This window comes from Uranotaenia lowii, chromosome 2 (genome assembly GCF_029784155.1).
Source record: "Uranotaenia lowii strain MFRU-FL chromosome 2, ASM2978415v1, whole genome shotgun sequence".
In the NCBI taxonomy this organism is placed as follows: domain Eukaryota; kingdom Metazoa; phylum Arthropoda; class Insecta; order Diptera; family Culicidae; genus Uranotaenia; species Uranotaenia lowii.
The window spans coordinates 112,027,801-112,049,151 of NC_073692.1; the positions used below are offsets into that span (position 1 = coordinate 112,027,801).

Below are 21,351 nucleotides of genomic sequence, written 5' to 3' on the forward strand. Positions count from 1 at the left end.
TCGGGAGAAAATTGGTACAAATACCACACTCAAAATACCTTTACTAATTCCTACCGCTAAACTGATTACACCTTTTCGTATCGAATTTTAATTGCAAACGAAAGTCTGTTCAATTTCACACGTCCCTTGGCTTTGGTTATGTAACGTCGCGTCATCGAGCAAAGTGCTTCTGATTTTGCATGATTGATTAGATGAGCATCGACGCTCGCATGACAAGCAATGTTGGATTGGGCCAGATTCCCTCAATGAAAGCATAGCAACTTTTCTTTATAAATATAGAGGTACATAAATAGACAATGGAAAACGCTTACTCATTGGGAACTATACTAGCTGATTTTCCGAGGTGACGCAAGAATTGCTTGACGTTTGGCTCGTTGTAATTTGAAAGTTATTTTCAATTTTGCTACTTGAATGATCTATAGAGGATTGTTTAAAATTTTGTGCACTACATATGTAGAAACTAATTCAGTGTTATAAGAAAGTTCATCCAGACTGCCGAGCATAAGTTTTAGAACACCCACTAAAACTTTTTTTTTCAAATCGCAACATTGTATTTATACTTTTCTAGAAAAGTTTCTAGAAAAGATCTTTGGCCGATTTCCGAAACCAAGTGGGCTGAATGACTTCTCACGACATCTTTCTTCTATCTTCTTCTTCTTCTAATATATAAAGATGAGTTGGACTATATATGTTTGTTGGTTTGTTTGTTTGAATGCACCTTATACAAATTCACACCGCTTAACCGATCAGAATGAAATTTGGTACAGAGATGTAGTTGAACCAGGGTAAGGTATTACACTCTAGGCCGGTACAACCCAAAACCAAGTTGAAATGCCGCAAAATCGGATGAAACTGGCTCCCGACGAAAATGAGTTTGAGAGGGTTTTTCCAAACTTGAGAATAAACGTTATTTTTGCTACTTAATTTTGGGGCATGTCATGCGGCAGGGATTTTTTTGGGATTTTTTCATTTGATGCACCCAATATCAAAAGGGATTATAAAATTTTAGTAAAGACAATATTTTTTTTTCATTTTTAATTGAATTTTCACTAATATTTTTTTCTAAATTGGCTGACCTCGGCAGAAGTTTTCGAAAATGGTAATTCAAGAAACCCAAGTTTGATTTATACCGGAGCAATTTTCAATGAATTCGATCGGGAATTACAGGGTTCTTCTGCCGTCATTAAGAACGGAACTTACATTTTTCTTTAAAAATCAATGGGTCTGACCTGTAGGATGCACCCGGACGGAAAACCAGGCTGCAATCGTCACTAGCGTTGACTATCCAGTGGATAGTATCCACGGCTACAATTGATGTGCAGAACAGCCGAATTCATGTCATGTCGAAAACTGGCGATTGGTACCGTTTAGGAACGTCACGTGTCCTCAAAACCTTGAGACTTCCTAGCATAGTGCTATCCGACGCTCCCGTTTTCAGTAGGTTGCTGCTGCAATTGTTTCAGATCGTCCTCCGCTTCTTTCGGTTTTCCATCTTCCTTCCGGAAATTCGCTGGAGGCATGATGTGAATAATGTTCTGGGTAGATATGCTTTTGAAAAATAATCGATGAATAAACGTTTTCTTGCTTACAAGAAAAAACTAACTGAAAATAAAGGGAAACTTTTTTGGGGTGGTCAGTGTTATGACAGCAGCCCAAAATCAAGAACGCCAGTCGAACTTTGTTTTGATGCGCTGGCGTTCTTATTTTTGGGTTGTTGTGATTCTGAGTGTAGTAATAGTTCTGAGCCCCTCCCATGTAAGAAAAGGGACCCTCCCATACAACTCTCGTTTTTATTTCGGCCCTATATTGCTGCCTTGAGGCAGACCTACGCAGATGTTTTAAGATTCACTTTCTGTTCCTTCGATAACGACAAATTGTTTTTGGTTATCAAGATAGCTTCGAATTAAATCATAAGCTTATCCCTTTATCCCAAATGTGTACATTTTAGCCAACAAAATTTAATGATTTAGCGTATCGAAGGCTTTATAAATCGAGAAATAATGCACTGGCTTAACAATCTTATATTGATACGATGGACAGTGCTGAGAGGGGATTCACGTTTTTGGTCACATCCTGAACTGCTTTCCGGTTCAAAGTTTTGTCCACCGGATCCGGTCTTTTTCCAGTTTTTTTTTGTTCACGAAGCTGTTTTCCTCTCCATACTGCTGAATCGATTTTTGACCGAATTTCAGTTAAACAAAATGTACTCCAAAATGGTTCTCAACACTCTGCCTTCGAATATTCCAAGTGTACGCAGGTCCTCCTCGAGCAATATCCATGTCCCGTGCCAGTAGAGGACAACCGGTCTAATGAGCGTTATGTACTACGAGGGCTAAGTCTTCTCGACCGCTGTTGCTTGTGGAGTCCATAGTACGCACGAATTCCGCTGATCATGGTGTAATTGTCTGCGGTCACCAGTGAGCCGAGATAGACAAAGTCTTCGAATGTCTCCAGCTCGTCGCCATGACCTTATTATTACTGGACAAGTAGCTTCGGATCCCAAGGCAAGCATATACTTCGGCTTGGACGTATTAATCATCAACCCAATCCTTCCTGCTTCGCAAGAATCGGTACACATGATTTTAAAGTTCAGTATATTGCATCAAAACCTTGCAAACTTACTTGAATTTTTAAATTGTTCAAACTTTGTATTATTTCCAATCAAGTTTGTTCATGTCATGTGATCAAAGCATATATCCCTCAAACTGGAAGAATTAGATATGTTGGTTTATCAGCCATTTCGTCAATCGGCTGAATGCACTTTTAAGAACACTTCCCCCTAAAAATAATAAATTGACGTAATGGACTGAAAACGTTATAAGCATAAAGTATCTAATGTCAAAATCTAAGGGGTTTGATATATGTCGGTTCTGCCTGGTGCGACATTTTCTGTGTTTGGACACCACCTTAATTGACATTGTAAACAAATTCGCTTAAACCTTACCAAGTATTTAAAACAAAGTGGTTTAAACCAGGCCGACAGACATATTTATCGATAATGGGTCATTAGGCGCTCCACAGCGCTTAGTAAGTTGGGGCAAAATGTTTGGAACGGCTCACGTTTTGGCAACCGTTTTCGAGTCCATGAGAAAATGTCAAAAGGTTGCGCGGGTGTAAGGTAACGCATGAATGCCCAAATCCCCAAACCCAAGAACGACGGTAGCACGTGCAAGCAAGCAAGCCGGTAACCTTATCCCCGAAAGTGCTGAAGCGAACAAACATGTCTAGGGGCTATTTGCATCTAGCAGTAGGTATAAAAAGATATGAGTAGAAACCCAGAAATGGGGGGACCTACAAAAAGTGGCCAAAATAGATAGACAAGGGAAACGAAAAGGCGAACGCCTCCCATTCGGCTGTAGAGCTAGTTCATGGCCCATCGCCCAGATTCGGAATGTTCTGCTGCTGACATATTGGAGTTGCACGCCTCGCTGAACATGTTGTTTAAAGAGTTTCAGGTTCAGGTGCGAATTTTTCCTCCATGGAAAACCATCTATCTATAGGACGACAACAGTCGATGGCGCACTTCGAAAGTCGGCGGCACGCTAAATAAAGCAAACGACCATTGTTCGCCCCAAGATTCCCGTCCACATCCGCGTACATTACCCCAACTTGAATGGGCTCATTGAGGAAAAGGGTAGGAGTGCCATTCTGGCTGGTACCGTTTCCGATGACCTTGCGGCCATCGGCGTCGAATGGCGCTTCCGTCGCTCGTCGTCTTTCGTATAAACTGCCGCTAGCTTTAGACAATAACAAACAAAGCCAGGCGATAGCCCATTCGTTTGGTTGGGAAGGCGGCAAAAAAAAAATAAAAACAGAATAAGAACTCTACTTGAAACTAGACCTACCCGCATTGCATTATTGGTACAAAGTCATACCTGCGGATCATAAAGTATAAAATTCACACTCGAATTTTGGTGCCGGGTCGGGGTTCAATTGTACTAGTGCACTTTTTTGCGTACAATCTCACGACGAATTGAGGAACTCGGCATTATAGCGCCTTCGGATCGAGGTATATCTGCTCATTTGTTTATTCAACTTTATATTCAACAATCTGGTGAATGCGGTGCTATTCATACTTTTAATTGCCATGAATGTGCTAATGTAACTGTACATTCGCAGTAGAAAAGTAAAGCATACCTACTGTTGTTGTAGGTTTAAGCGTACAATTAAGTGATTGTGATTTTGGTGTGTCGTAAATGGGACGCGTGGTGCCGAAAGCTTCGCGAAAATACGCATACAGGTGACATTGTTAATGCTTTCAGTTTAGCTACTCATTTTAGTATCTTTCGAACGGAATGAGTACTGTCATAGCTTCTAGGATCTAATTCATGGAAATTATTGGAAATTATTAAAAACTTTACGAAAACTCAAAAATAAGAGTCTGATATTTGTGAGGCGTCAAATCTAAATATGAAAATGGGTTTTCTCTAACAGCACATACTTATGATTTATCAATTAATATTCAGGTAAAGTGGCAAAAAACTCCCTTGGGAATTAAAAATTAATTCCACCATTGGTTTGTAAAAAAAACCACCTAAAACCAACACAACGAGCTTTAGATGATTCTTAAGTCTATCGTAAGTGGCACGGTCCTCTGTTATACACATTCAACGCATATACTATTGGAAACGATTTTAGATGGAATAAAAAAATGTGTCCTTTATTTGTTTATTCTAGACACATATTTTTTATCTAATTAATCCAAGAGAGTCAGGTTTGGGGGACTAGGGACCCTCAGGTATCAGATATCAGAAAAGGGGTAGGCCGAACACTATACTTACCGACACTTTTTATATACCTTTTTATATCGCCGGGGGTCAAATGACTCCCAACAATTTTTCCGCTAAAACTCTCTTGTTTGTCAACCGATTTTTAAACAAAATTTATAGTTTTGGAAAGCTTGGAACGTGACTCAAATATGATTTTCAGACAATCTTCAGCTTCAATAATTAACTTTAAAGTTATTCAAAGTCGTTTTCTTTTAAACATGCCTTGTGAAAAAGGCTGTAAGTCAGTTATTAAGTGCTCGAAAAAAATCACTTAGTGCCTGAGAAAGCTTAAATTAGAAGCTATATGTTGCACATATGTTTTTATTTATTTAATAGGTATACATTATACGTTTTTCGAAATCTACAAACTTTAAAAAACTTATTATTATGGAAAAATACTTGCATTTTGATAATGAAAATAGTTATGTAGTAAAATTTGCGAAAAAAAAACAATAATAATAGGAGTTATAGTCATTTGAAGTTCATAAAATGTAATTAAATTTATGCCAAAAATTGGCTGAAATATGTATAACACAAGGAAAAGCACTACTGGGGTAAAGACTCGAGCTCCCAAAATAATGCATGACTCCTACATTCAAGCGAACATGAAAATCGTTTTATGTGTTTGTCATCCTATTAGATAGTTCATCCCAGAAACACGAAAAAAAGCCGTCGGATAGTGAGAATCGAACTCACAAAAACTTTTGCTTTCATCTTGCCAGTCTGACATCTTTATCATTGTACTACCTGAACCATTTGTTAAACGAGGGTTATTCTGGCTTTCTGGCGTTTGGGAGGTGGTTTGCCAGTTGTGTCTTATGAGGACAAAGGGAATTGGAAACGAGAAACTCTTCTTGCGTTCCTACTGCCTGCTTACATATTTACACACGCACAGCCGGCTGTGGTAGTTTTCTGGTGGTTTGAAAAAAAGAAGTGTTTTTTCCCCTGCAGTTTTTCTAATGCCTGTGACTCAGTCATACGCAAAGTGGTTGCGCTTGGAGGTTAATGTCGGTGGTCTCAAATCGAAGCACAGCCGCATTTTATGCCAATGGCGTTGACATTATAAGATCTCATAATTAGAGCACAGTCTGAATTTTGGGTGTAATCATGTAAAAAATTAGTGCAATATATTCTGTGTCCAGTAAAGTGTCTATTTCCCGATCTGACGATCATTTTTCCGGGAATCCCAGGAAAAATGGAAATGAAGATTTTAACATTCTACTGCATACGAAACCTCATCCATACGGTATTTTTTTAATTTTTAGGTAGTATTTTTGCAAAACATTTCAAACCTTTTTAATGCTTAGAAAACTAATTAGCAATTATAAAACCCAACACAGCAAAAATTATTTCCTGTAAAATTACGCAAATGTCCTGTAACAAAAAGGAGCAGGACATTTACCGTAATTTTACAGGTCTAAAACATGATTACGTGACAGATATTTTTTTGTGTACAACTTTTTTACAGGACATTTGCTGTAATAAAAAATGAATCTTCGTTAACTTTCAAGGAAAACTATTTAAAATCAGAGCTTTTGTTAATTACAGGTGATTTATTTAAAAGGTTGCAGTTTTCAGTGACAGTGACCATATATCAAGGTTGAACTATTATTTTTCTTGCTCAATCTGATCCAATCTTCCAATTTTTAGCCTTTTAAATTTAAGTAATTTTGCACTTTTTATTGGCTTTGGAAATTCTTGGATTTTTTTTGCGTTTCCTGAGATTCGGGAATTCCCGAGTGCCCAAGATTCAACTATATTTTTTTAATTTTTTTTTCTTGATTAGTTGCTTTATAAGAAATTGTTAAGAAAAAACTGCAAACGGGTAGCTGCAAAAAAAGAGTTGACTTCAAGTAACACCAGCTGCTGGAAAAGCATCTCTGTTTCGAGCAGTGATCAGATGTAGGCAGAGTAGGTTTACGCAGCCTGCTATGCTGAGTGCAGAACGGAGGCATAGGAGTTCTGGAAATATGCGTGAAGTGGAAGTGCATATTATCGTCATCATAGCTGGAAGAACGGGTGGAGTTTTCACTGGCGATAACTTACAGAAGCGCGATCTGGGTGAGAGAATTCCAATGATCCCTTATCTTGTTTTTTTTTATGGTTGTGCTGTAAGGCGCTTTGTTATTTTACGCCTTAAACGTAGCTAAAAAACGTTTTTATATAAACGGAGGCATCATGGATTTTAATTATTCAATTAATATTGAAATAGAGTTGATACATCAAATAACTTTGTGAAAATAGTGATTACTACTACAACATAGCTGCAAATGCATTCTGTATCCTTTTAAAAATATTATAAAAATGTTTATGATTATTGGTTGTACTATTATTGTATTTGTTATTATGTATTATCTATATTATTGCATTTTATTCTCATTTTTTTTTATATTTTTCCATATATTTCCATATCATTTTATTCCTTATTCAGCAGATACAATTATTATATATTTTTAGAAGGAATGCATCTGGGGATAACTCAAAGAAACTGTTGCAAGCGGCACGGGTAGCCGGCCATTGTAGGTTTCTGAGGGTTGGATGCCTTCTTTCGACGAACCATCGGACCGTGGAAGCCCTAGAAGTAATTCGAAGGCCAAGCCACACAGACATAGGCAGGACCTTGCTACCGATGGGGGAACCATACATACATACATACATACATTAGTTGCTTTATAAGAAATCTAGACAAGGTGGATCAACATAAGTCCCCTGATCCCAAATAAGTCCTTTATTTTACCTAGTATCTTTGCGTTTGTAAGGAGAATTACACAGCTAGAAAAATCCACGTAACATTAGGGAGAATGAGGATACTTGATCCCTGGGGATACTTGATTCCTTAGCTATATCTCCAAACTGGGATGTCGTACAAAGATCAAATGTTCTAGAAAAAAGTGCCAAATGGAACAAAACAGCAATGGTTGAAGCTCAAAAAATTTTAACAAAATAAGTTTTTGGGTTATTAAACTTTGTTTGAAAAATTTCACTAAATGTGACTTGAATGGAAATATTACAACAAAAATATTTATTCCAAAACATCAATCTTTCGAGTGTAAAATGAACTTCAAAATACAATATTTTCAGCGCGATGGAAAACTCCCAACTTTTTTCAGAAAAAGTTTTCTAAAATGTTGATTATGGGTACAATTGATCCCTAATATATGGGTACAAATGATCCCGGTATATTCTTCTTCTCTATGGATCGTGGTCATTGCTGATTACGAGATTACTAATATTTATCCAATAGCTAATATTCGTCCATCAATTATCTGAAGAAAAGAGCTAAAATAATTGATTTTCTCTTGTTTATAAAAAATTGCGCCCGTAAGTATGCTATGTCATAAGGGTTGAGAATAGGCTATAATTTTTTTTCTGACAATTTTAGATTGTGGAATGAGAACAAACATGACCAAAATAGTCAATTAACATTCTATCTTGGGGTTTTGTTTGATTTTTTCCATGGATTAGGGCTATCGCAATTTTTTTACTCCCACGAAAATGCTTATAGTTCATCTACGGGTTCAAGTATCGTTTAATTTGTTGGAGCATAGAAACTTGAAGTTGCACGCTGTCAGAAAATGTTAAAGAGTGCGAGTTGCTAAATTTTTCCAAATAGATATGGTGAAAATAAGAAAAGGGGATCAAGTATCCCCACTCTCCCCTACATGTACCAACATGGGTAGAAGAGAATCGGCTTTTCGCAAGTAATGGGACAGATTATTTTATGTAAATTTGATTGGATTCAACTGCTTTGTTTATGGTAAGTTTAAATTAATTTACAAACATTTTAATTCTTATGGGCTTATGTTTTGATGTTTGAAATGAATCCATATAAATAAAACACAAATTCGACACAGAATTAGCATAGCTTAGCTTGATTAACTACCCACATTCACCTTTAGTCATTGAACCCGAAATGTTGTTTAAAATTTTGACTGAATCTGATTTGATTTAATTGTTTGCAATTGTTTTCATTATATTATTTCATGAACATTAATACTTGAAAATTTTTGATTCCATAGCCACTACTGGCTAAGTAGAACGAATTCCTCATCGCCAATGGTTGCTACTTCATGATTGACCGAGGCCATCAATTTTGCTCAGAGGTCAAAAAAACGGTGTCTGGGATTGGCTACTCATTCACAATGCAAAAAAAACTGATGCTCCCTTTTTAAACTTCAATAATGGTGCCAGCCACGTCCTAGGAGTCAATTGATAGAGAAGAGAATAAGAGAAGGGACAAAATAATTTTGGTGTGGATTGGGAAAAAGGGATATGATCAGGAGACACTTTTGACAAGTGTAAAGATCTTTGTTTTGAACCTTTTTCTGTTATTCTGTTGTATACATCAGAATCCTATTTTTTTTAATTCAAATAAAAATTTTTAGGTTAACACTGTTACGAAGAAAAAAAAAAGATTATTAACACCAGAATTTTTTTTTCTTTATTTTAAGAGACTTTCAGCCTTTGGCTTGTTCGTCTCTGAATCACCAGAATTAACAAGAACACTTAAATCAATGATTGAAATTCATTTAATTGAAAATCACAAAATTTTCCTATTATTAAGCAAAAATATAGTTCATAAAAGTTTTTTTTTATCAACAATCATTTTTTTTACATTTTAACCTTATTTGATAAATTCAACAACAATAATTTCACGAATCTTTCATTATCATATCATGTCACGCTCACTAAAAATTTACGTTAATTTAAGTTGATGTTCATTATGCATCGATTCTTAGAGGAGTGAGTTTACATATTTATTCTGTATTCAAATTCGTCATCAATTAGAAAAAAAATCGCACAGCTTCGAAATTCGACAGAGAATTCATCAATTAATAACAGATTATTTGTTTAAAATTTGAGTTTTAGATTAAGAGACAACATCATCATTTTTGTCACTATTGGAAGCGCAAAGTTCTTTCCTAAAAAGAAGATCAATCATTGTGGAAAAATAGTTACAAATAAATGCAGCTATTTTAAAATCAAAATTGAATACTGGTTTAAAATATGATTGATCAGAACTTATGTTGCCGGAGTATTCTACGAAAAACGTGCAGAGGGATAAGAGGGACAAATTAGAGGGATATTAGATTTTGGAGATGTCGCAAGCATTTATATGTAATTTTCCTTACAAACGCACCTATATTCTATTTTCATTTTATTTTCAAAAATGATGCAGAAATTCAGAAGCACTTGTAAAGTAAGATTACAGTTTTTTCTGTACACAGTTAGATAAATCCACGTGAAATTACATACAAGAACATGGGTAGAAAATAATTGAGTATTAACATGTAACGATACTGTAAATTGCATGTAAACTTACCATCGCCTTACACTGGTTTGTTTACAGTTGCTGTGGGTTTACATTCTTAAGCACATCTGATTTTTGGGATTGAGATATTTCAATGGAAAAATACTGACATTTTTAGAAAAAAAAAATTATTTCATCTGTTATTTTCAAGTACTCAAGCCTACAAAACACTACTTGATTTGAGCACTTCATTTTCACAAGTACGTTTATTCGGCAAAATGAAGCGACGTTGTAAGCAAGGTGTTTTTGCGAATAAAATTCTGGATTCAAGTGATTTTACCCATAAATTCTGTAATGGTTTTCTGTGATGAAAATTGCGTTAATTGCATTTAAATGACATAAAAATTGATTTTTTTACATTTTACATGAGCAAAATCAATAAACTTTACTTACCTATCTTATCATGTTTTTCCAAACCAAAGTTCAAATTTAAAATTGTTGTTGAAATAAAATTTATAATTTTAGTAATAGGTACAAAATTCAAAAAATCTGTGAAATCTTTGAATATTTTCAAAATTATGTGTCTGGGACACAAAATCTGCGATGAAAAATCGCTTAAAATTCTGTGAAATTATAGATTTTTCTGTGATTTCGGCAACCTTGGTTGTAAATGACATTCTGGAATATTCAATCTTCAAAAAACTTCTAGAACCAAATTTGGGTGATTTTTGTTTGACTGTTCCGTACATTTTTTGACTCCGTACATCATTTGCTCAAGCAAGAGCTCACAGCATTTGGTTTGGTATTTGATCTTAAAAGAATAAAAATAATCACAAACATTTCACACCTGCTTCAGCTTAAGTTGTTAATAACAATTATTGACACCTACCGTTCTATTTGCTTACCTTATATGTGTATTAACAAATAATCTACTAACTGACCAAGAACGAAACAAAACACAGAGAAAAGGCTTTGCCAACGAAATGCAAGTCGAAATCTAATAATAAGACGTCACATGCTTTTAAATGTCATTTTTCTCGCCAATGCACAGTGGTTTGAAACTCGAAAAACGTGATCATGGGGTTTTTGATGCCTTAGATGTCAAAATAGCTTAATGACATGTTCTACAATGTTTCATTATTTTCAATTGCGCATATTTTACCATTATTTGATTTCTGATCGATCCGCCTTAAAGAGAGATATTTTTTTTATTTGATGAATTTGTCATCCAATCAAAATTATGTGTTCAGAAAACTTGTAGACAATACAATTTTAAAAAACTTTGTAAAAGACTTTGAAGCTCTATCTTTCAAAACAACAGATTTATAGACATTTTTCTAAAAACTAACCTCAAAAAACGAAATTTTCGTTTTACTTTTTTCAAAGCGACTTTCGAGTCGTACTTTATATGAGAGAGTTGTAACAATTGTAAAAGTACACAACTTCATTGAAGGTGTCAAGTTTCTATCTTGACGTTATATGGAACTTTTTGTGTAATTACGTTTTAAAATTGCATATTTTCATTGTTCCATATCTCTAAAAGTAACAAACTTATGAAAACAAAATTATATGAATTTGAAAGGCACATTCTTAAGCTTTAATGAATATATAATTTCATTTGTATGTATCAGGTTTTACTTCTAAAATTATTTATCTGAAAGATGGTAGTTTTGAAGTTTTTGTTAAGCAAGCCTGGCAATCTCTTGCTGTTTAGCAAAAGGAAGGATGAAATCTTCTTTTTTTTCTATTCCTACCGTTGACAAGTGAAGACGATAGTTCTTAATTTGTTAAGATTGAAGAGTTAGCCCTGTTTAGAAGCGTTAGTTCCATTATAGTTAGTAAATCATTTATCTGAAAGAAGGTAGTTTTGAAATAATGGGCATTTTACGTATTTTATCAACACACATCTTTACAAATGTTGCCACTTTAACACGAAAGTGGCATAGATGGATGATTTTGTAACCTTTAATTTTCATGGCTTCCTTTAAAGTTTTTTCTTTTTTTATAAAGTTTTATTTTTGGTTAAATAGTTGTTTAAGAGAGTAAATTAGAATGAAATATTAAAATTAATATTCATGATCTTCTTCTTCTGATTGTTCTAAATCAAGCATGTAGTTTGCACCGGCAACAAAGGAAAAATGTGGTCTTGGTTTAGATTTTCTAAGGCTTGTTATAAGAGGGTCCGAAGATTCGAGCATCCGATGCATAAGGAAGGTCGATGTTTGTTCCTTGCCTTGAAAATTTTCGAGTGCGATGTTCTCTAAAATTTCGAATATCCTTATTCCTAGACTCTTGAGCGTCTTTGTATAATTGCCCAATGGGTATTAAAAAGTGTTTCACGATTTGAGCCCCATGAAATAAAATTTTGTGAACTGCTGCGGGTATATAATACCACGGATACAAATTGACTAGTTTCATGGCCGTTTCCTTAGAAAACTTATCGAATTTTTCCACATTTATTTTCTGGCTAGAAGCCAAAACTTGTAGAATAGCACCGCTTCGTTGGATAACTTCCAAATCTATACCTTAAATATTAATAGTTAGTACAGAAAAAACAAATCGCACTCTATAATTACAAGTGATTTCTGCAGATTTCTCAGATTCTTGAAAAAACGCCTTGCTGTATTGCCATCAGATCTTTGATGATAAATGATTTACTAACTATAATGGAACTAACGCTTCTAGACAGGGCCAACTATTTAATCTTAACAAATTAAGAACTGTCGTCTTCACTTATTAACGGAAGGAATAGAAAAAAAGGAAGATTTCATCCTTCCTTTTGCTAAACAGCAAGAGATTGCCAGGCTTGCTAAGCAAAAACTTTTAAACTACCATCTTTCAGATAAACGATTTTAGTAGTAAAACCTGATACATACAAATGAAATTATATGTTCATTAAAGCTTAAGAAGGTGCCTTTCAAATTCATATAATTTTGTTTTCATAAGGTTGCAATTTTTAGAGATATGGAACAATGAAAATATGCAATTTTAAAACGTAACTAAACAAAAAGTACCATTTAACGTTAAGATAGAAACTTGACATCTTCGATGAAGTTGTGTAAATACTTTTACAATTGTTACAACTCTCTCATATAAAGTACGACTCGAAAGTCGCTTTGAAAAAACTTAAACGAAAATTTCGTTTTTTAGGTTAGTTTTTAGAAAAATGTCTATAAATCTGTTGTTTTGAAAGATAGAGCTTCAAAGTCTTTTACAAAGTTTTTTAAAATTGTATTGTCTACAAGTTTTCTGAACACATAATTTTGATTGGATGATAAATTCATAAAATAAAAAAAAATATCTCGCTTTAAGGTGGATCGATCAGAAAACAAATAATGGCAAAATATGCGCAATTGAAAATAATGAAACATTGTAGAACATGTCATTAAGCTATTTTGACATCTAAGGCATCAAACAACCCATGATCACGTTTTTCGAGTTTTAAACCACTGTGCAATGCAAAGATGCTAAACACTTTTTTATAATTTTTCAGAAATGATGTTAAATCGTTAAATTTCTCGAATTGTAAGAATGCATTTTTTTTTCTGTGACAGTAATGAGGTTATGGAGCATAGACAGGCCCAAAATACCCCACACTTCCCTAATTTTTGTTCATTTTACCATTTTTGTCATTTTGGTAATTTTTGTAATTTTTATCATTTTTGTTATTTTTATCTTGAACGGAAAGATTATTCTCTACCTTCCTAAGGTGTTAAATGAAACTGCAATGTGACAAATATTTTATGGTACTTTTCAGATCGCATAAACATTATTTCTGGAAACGGTCATTCAAGACCATTTCGTATCTCCCCGTTTCCCATTCATTACTCTATCAATATTTAACCCATATTCAAACCCTTCCAGTGCAGATCAGCGGATAAGTACTACCGGGAAAAGTAAACATTCGTTCTCTAGAAACTGGGTTACACTTTTCGTTTTTTGTTGCTTTTGGGATAACCTTTCGGATGAAACATTAACACTTTCCTCCTGCTCGTTCGGGTTTGGGTAATCACACGGAAGCAAACCTTTTCGATTCAGGTCACACCAGGAGCGCTTAGTACTCTCGCGTACATCTCTAGCGTACCGTATGTATGTTTATTACCCAGAAGCATTTCTTTTCTGGGGGAGTAATGCATGGCAGTTGCTGCTTCCGGTTGTTGTTCTGGCCATACACATTAAATATGGAAACATTCTGCTCTCGTTGCAATCGTCGGGTTTTGGGGAACACCGATACGGCAGGAGCATTAAGTCGATAGGCATCTAAAAGTTTATGCACTTACTCCATTGGTCCTTTTTGTTTGTTTGGCAAGGTGCTTTTGAACCTACGCCAAAAAAGGTTCACAATTATCCTCATCCGGGTACAACGGATATTTGTTAGCTTAGTATTCCATAACAAGCTTTAATGTCTTAAAACATAATTTGAGATGGAATCATTACTTTAACTCGAAGAGATTAAAATAAATAACAATCCATTTTAACGGTGTCATTTGGGTTGAATGTTTTATTTTCATAGAAGGTATTAAAATTCCTAGAAGTGAGGGATCAATGTTTTTTTTTCTTTGTCAGTTATTTTTCGAAATTTTCACACTTCTACACCACTGTGGGGGCAGTCCCATTACCTGCATGGCCATAAGAAAACTTGCCACATATTTTTGTTTGTCTGACGGATTTAGGTCAACTGTTGGATCTACCAAGATTAGCGAGTTCTCTAGACGTCAAAGAAGTGAATCGCTCTATCGCAAGGTATAGAACCTTTTCTGGAGATTTCGTTGGATGCAGGCAGATGGTGAAGTTGAAAATTAGGAAACGATTCGATTTTTGATTTGATTTTTTTAACTGGAAATGTCAAACTGTAAAACATGTATTTATGATTGTAGGAATAGAAAATAATTCAAGCATGTATGATGAACCAAAAAAAAAGGTTAAGTTGAGCCAAGAAAATCTACCGTGGAGAAATAAAGCTATGATTTGTATTCTGTAAGTATATTGAAAAAAAAAATGCCAATATCTAAATTAGATATTCTAACTAATCATTTTTTAGTGAGAATAAGTAATTTTAAAATGAGTTGAAAAAATTTAAAGACGTTATTAATATAGACTCAATTAATTTCTACCTAACGGAATTTCTTTTCAACTTTTAGCAGATGAATCTAAAAAGGTAAAAAATTCTTATGAAAAACACTCAAGTTACTTAAAGATTGCGAATTTATTTGGCTTTAGCTAAAAAATATTACAAATATCCTCTTTCTGGATTCTTTTGCGTTTAAATTTTTTTTTATAATTTAACGAAATTGGTAATTTGATGAATATCTTCAATATTGAAATCTTTGTAATATCCTGCAGTGGTACCAGAAACAAGTATGGGATTATTTATTGAATTAACTAGTATTTTTTGAAACGTTGTATCTTTGAAACAAGCACATCGTAGAAATATCTGAAAAAAAATTAAATTAGAAGCATTTCATTGATATACTGTCAACCGGGGCATCATGCAACACTTTTCAACTTGAATGGCTTCTATAAAATTAATGTCCATAGATAATCATACCGCCTATATATCAAAAGTGTAAAGGTTGATGGGACATCAAATAGGACGTAGTCAGAAAAATTATTGGTTCCACCAGTTATTTTTATTTTTTTATTTTGTTTGTTTTTTAATGAAATCGTATGAAAATTTATAATTTTTGATAAGTTTGAGATGTCATTACGAATAAAGCACCAATTGCAGTAATCTTTGATTTCGTTCGAACAAAATATTACATTTTTTTCTGTCAAAAATATTTTTGAAGAAAAGGCATAAGGCTGCTGCATAAATTTAGGAGTAAAAAATACAACAACATATTAGCTGAAATCATAAAAATTAATGTTTAGATGGATAATTTTTCGAAATTAACAAATGCGTGATGCGAAACAATCATATCCCAGCATATGGGAATGCGATTTGAAAGGTGAATTTTTGATTTGCATTTTGATACATTTGAGCCCAGACTGGAGACTGAATTATAAATATATTTATTTAAAAAAATTGGTGATTGTCCGAAACAATTTTTTTACACCAACAGTGTTGGAATAGGATAATAAAAGCAATTTAGAGTTTGTAGGTGATATCATTAATCCTTCTATGCATGACTTTTTTTTTCAATCAGAATAGCAGTTATTGATTCAGTGAGAAAATAGCATTTTAATTCGAATAACACAACTGAACAGGTTCAAAGTCGTTATTTTGAGTATGTATTATATAAGTTATGTCCCATCAAAGTTGAAAAGTACTTTTTTTTTGTAATTCTTGATTCATTTCAAAACAATTTTGCAAATTTCTTCCAAACCTTGTTAACTGGGTGCAGGAAGGTGTTTGAGATTAATTGAGAATAATTCTTTTTAATTTGTAAATCTAAAAGAATTTCAGCGATTTTCCTAGAACTATTTTTTTTCAAAAAAGCCAAGCCAAATGTTCTTCTCGAAGCTCATAATTTCATATTCCTAATCAAATTTTGATAAACGACTAAAATGATTCAAGAGTAATAATCTCTATTCAGAACTAAAGCCAAAACCTCGAAATCTTATTCCAGGTCCACAATTCTGCTACAGTTTTTCAAATAATTTCTCACTTGTTGATATAAATTGAGTCCCGAATATTGAATTTAAAAAAAAAAATAAGGTCTAGATTGCTAGATTTCGCAGATATTGCTTGATTTTGTCCACATTGTTTGCGAAATCAAACGGAAATTTGAATTGAATCATTAGAAATATAATTGGATACGTTTTGTGCGTCCAAATTTTTTAACCAAATTTCATCAAAATCAACATGAACGGTTTTTTAAGAAACTTAAAATATAATTTAAAGTTGACTGATATGTTTTGATATAAAAAACAGTTTTTGAAGTGCTGTTCTTCATGATTTTTAGCTTAGGTTAGAATAATTTTGGATTTTGTGATTGGATCTAAATTTGCTTATAAACATTAAAATTCGATTTCTGTGATCGTATTTCGTATTCTAATTCAGTTTTTTTTTTATATTTTTGAAATGCGGTTTAGATCATCATTGGGAAAATACCTGATTCGAATATTGGTTTTGCATTTGAAACCTCAACTAGATGCATTTTCCATATTCGATACTCATGATTTCGGAAAGTGAAAAAAAATTAAAACTCTTTTGTAGAATTGGAACTTAGAAAAGTTTCAAAATGGTTATCAAGATTTGAAAAATCCGAAACAGTTTCATCATTCTCAATTTTAATTTACATAGATTAACAAATTTAATTTCAAATAATTAACTGAGGAAAGAATTTATATTAAAAGGCGAAAATTCAGAATTCAAATACGACATTTCGGTTGAGGGTTTTGGTAGAAATTTCGCTTGTTGGTTCATAATTAAAATAAAAATTATTATCTGTAACTTGGATTACAAATTAGGCAGGATTTAGACCCGGGATTCAAATAAATAATTCAGATTTATTTTCAGCTCGAAGTTACGTTTTATAATCAAGATAAACATATCGAAGTGAGATTTTCATTAAGGATTCAAATTGAAGAAGATTGCAGTTTCATAGTTTTAATTCTGGATTCAAAATTTAAATTTTATATTTGATCAGAGTGGAAACACAAACCAGCAGAAACCTAAAATATGAAATAAAATTTTGGATTCATTTTGAAGACTTCGTTCTTTAAAAAATATAGATTTAATATTTGAAAAAATATTCACATTATTCTTATTATAAAATCTTGAACTTTAACTTTATCTTCAAGCGAAGCTTAAAATATATTTTATTGATTTTCATATTCCAAATTGAAGACATACGCCGTCTTAGCCGATCGAGGCTTTACAGACTGAATAAATTATTCAAAACTGCTTATTTATTTAAAAAAAGTTTCTTGCTTTTAATAACTAGAATTTTATTTTTCAAGCAAGTTCACAAGAGTAGAAATTTAATCTGATTTGAACCATAAACATAATCTCTTTTTTGCATTTCCAACTATTTTTTGGTTGAAAAGATTTAGGTTATCATTTGCTAATTTAAGTAGATACAATAAGTTTTTCTCTAGAACATGGGTGGCCAAACCATGGCCCGCGGGCCATATGTGGCCCGCGACCAGCATTTTGTGGCCCGCGAAGCTCTTTTTGGAAAAATCATGTTCTAACAATTGAACATTTTTCTAAGATTGCATACATCATTTTTATAAATATACCTGAGTCTACACTAACTAAATTCAAAATAAAGATCTGAAAATCTCTTTGAATTGATAAAAGTCAAAGGAGTAAAAGTGTATAAAAACCAATTTCGAGAAAATAAAATTTAAAATTATTTTGTTTTGCCATTTTCCATACATTTTTCGAACATTTGAAATTTTGTTTCAAACGATAAAGTATTCAAAAAAAACTTTAAAAATTTGAAAAAAATAGCCAAATTTAATTTGAAACATGGAGAATCGTTTGGTCTTTTTTTTTACTAAAAATCAGTCATGTTTGCACTTATGCTCCTTAGGTTCTGTGGGCTTCATATAATTTTACAAAAAAGGCTACCGTTACTGAATAAAAAGCAATAACGATTACGTACAACTTTACGGTTTGACACATTATTTGTAATTTCCATTACACATTTTTTAAAGTTTTCCGATTGGGTTTTTATGATTAAATATCATTGGTATGAAGAGCCTTCAAGCGAACTCTAGGTCGGTGGCCTCAGAAAAAAATGTAAGATCTTATCCAAATCGTTGAAAAATCGTAAAAAAATCACCGAATCATATAAACATCATTATTAAAATTATACTTTTACAACAAATTCAACCTTTCGTAACTTGAATTCTACTTCAACAACTTCGTTCATCCATCAAAATTTACTAACTTTGGCAAACTAAGAGAAATATCAAAAGTTTGCTCTGTAATTTTTTCCAATTTTTTATTTTTTGCTAAGCTTCAACAGAAAAGATGCAATAATTATAAAAAAATCTAATTCATAATCATTCTGTTTATAGGAGGGGATTGTATTGGGAAAACACTTGTCAAATCGAGATACTCGAAAATTCGATTGAATTGAGGTTGGGGTCCGTACCAAGATTGCCGAAATGAATTCTGTGTTTTTGAAAAAAAAATTGACTTTTTGTGATTTTACCGAAAAATTCAGTGATGATTTTTTTTTGATGTGATGCTATTTCCTTTGATCTTATTGAAAGTTCATGATAAGTTGGGTTTATTTTCACCAATTTTATCATTCTTTTTTAAACCTAAGAAAAAAAATTTAAATTATGTTTTGGGCAAAATAATTAAAATTTTGGAAATCCATTTTAAACACAGAGAACAAACGTACAAGCTCGAACAAAAAATCTTCCAAAAAGTGTGTAAAATTTCAAATGCTGACATTCAAAAAATACGTTAGAAATTGGCTTGAAATAGCGCCATCTATTGCGCGGTTCAAAAGTTACAAATCAAATTTTCAGGTGACCAGTTTTCGAAAAGGCCCAGCCAAAAAACAAAAAAAAATTGTTCAAAACTATCGTTGGAAATTTTACACAAGTTTCATGGGCTAGCTTGTATGTCTGTTCTCTGTGTTTTAAATTCAAACATTCTGTGAAACCTGTGAATTTTTCAAATTTCTGTGTTCTGTGACACAGATTCTGTGATGAAAATTTGCTCAAAATTCAGTGAAATTACAGATTTTTCTGTGATTTCGGCAACCTTGGTCCGTACTTTTAAAAATCAATATTATAAATGATATAACGAAACTACGTTGAAAAATTTATTCTTTTAAATTCCAAAAGCTCATCAACGTTATTTTTTTCAATAATTCCATTCTGCTTTTTTAATTTGTCTATAAAATTTGTCTAAGGAGAACGGTGAAAACTTTGAAAATGGGCGGTTATTTTTATATTTGGTGACCATAAAATTGACTAAACGTCCATTGTAGACACGTGATTTGTTATTTCCGGGATGAATAAACCGAGAAGGTTTTAAATTACATATAAAGATTGACGTACATACGTAAGTTGGGAGGGATAATTCATTTCGTTTTGCGTAATATTTCTACTAAATATCAAATGGAACAAAATTAGTAAAAATACGAGGGGACCAAAATGACTTATTATGATCAATCTATACTCGATGTGACGATAGGCAAATGTTTTTTAATAGCTTTTTCAAAAAATATGTTATTTGTTTTCTTTGAATACTCCAGAACAATTTATTGTTTGGCCCGCGAGCCAATCTCAGTTCTAAAATTTGGCCCGCCTGTTGAAAATGTTGGCCACCCATGCTCTAGAATAAAACCTTTAAAATCCATTATTTATTATTTGAATCTTCATAGAAACAAATTTGATTCCTAGGACTTAATTCCGAAAGTTAGGATTCAAATAAATACCTAACTATTGTAGTAGGTAAAATTACTCAAAGCTGAATAATTAAATAGAACCATAACTTACACATTTTTCTATACACTTTAAGTATGAATTGTTCGAGCAAAACTGATATGAGAAAAATTTGTCACCAAAACCACAACACCACGGCTGTAATCATAAAAAATTTACTGAAATGTTTTGAGTCATTGATAAATTGATTTAACATATGAGAATGTTGGTTGGTGTGGTTTAAAGTTTTATTTTCTATTTTTTTTAGATAAATGTTCCTTGATTAGTTCAATCATACAGTTCACTCGTTTGATCTATCTTCCGTGATCGTTCCGTTTTCCTCAAACAATTTAGCAAATTTTGCTGCATCGTATCCAACGCAGCGTGTCATCCATCAGGTTCGGTTCTTTTCAAATCATTCCAATCGATCGATATTTCAGTTTGCCTCTCACTTTCGATGGTACAGAGATACCGCTTGCAGAGCAAGAGAAAATAACTTCCTGAGTTTTGTTCGAGTAGGTGTTATGTACCGATTTGGAAATTCCTAAAACCCCTCTGGAAAGTGTTAAGCATTCGTTCCATAAACCTTGGCGAATTTCAAAGCTAAACAAACTAACTTAAAACTTATTGACGATAGTGCGTTGGTGTGATGTATTTTTTCTTAAATGTAACCATGATTTTAAATTGTAGCATGTTTTGACGACCTCTATTAAAAAAAGAATAATTCTTGACAACGAATTATCGAGATGGAACAAAATAAAAATTTCAAAAATTAACATTGGATAATGAAGCTAAAAGCCCATTAAGCGAGGCAATACGTAAGCTCAAATTCTCTATAACTACCCAAAAAAACGACAAATCCACGATAGCTAAGCAAATGTATTTAAAATTCGATTTCCAACGCGTGACTTTTTTGACAAAATAGTTTAATGGTCGAAACCCACTCGGAGTGTCGATTTAGACTTAATGATTCAATTGTTTCTTTTCATACTT

The 21,351-nt window shown here is 33.0% G+C and overlaps 1 protein-coding gene across 1 annotated transcript in view; it reads left to right on the forward strand.

The window, feature by feature from the left end:
- LOC129741779 (protein spire-like) overlaps positions 1-21,351 on the forward strand; it is a 432,182-nt gene that overhangs the window by 391,190 nt on the left and 19,641 nt on the right. The window lies entirely within an intron of this gene.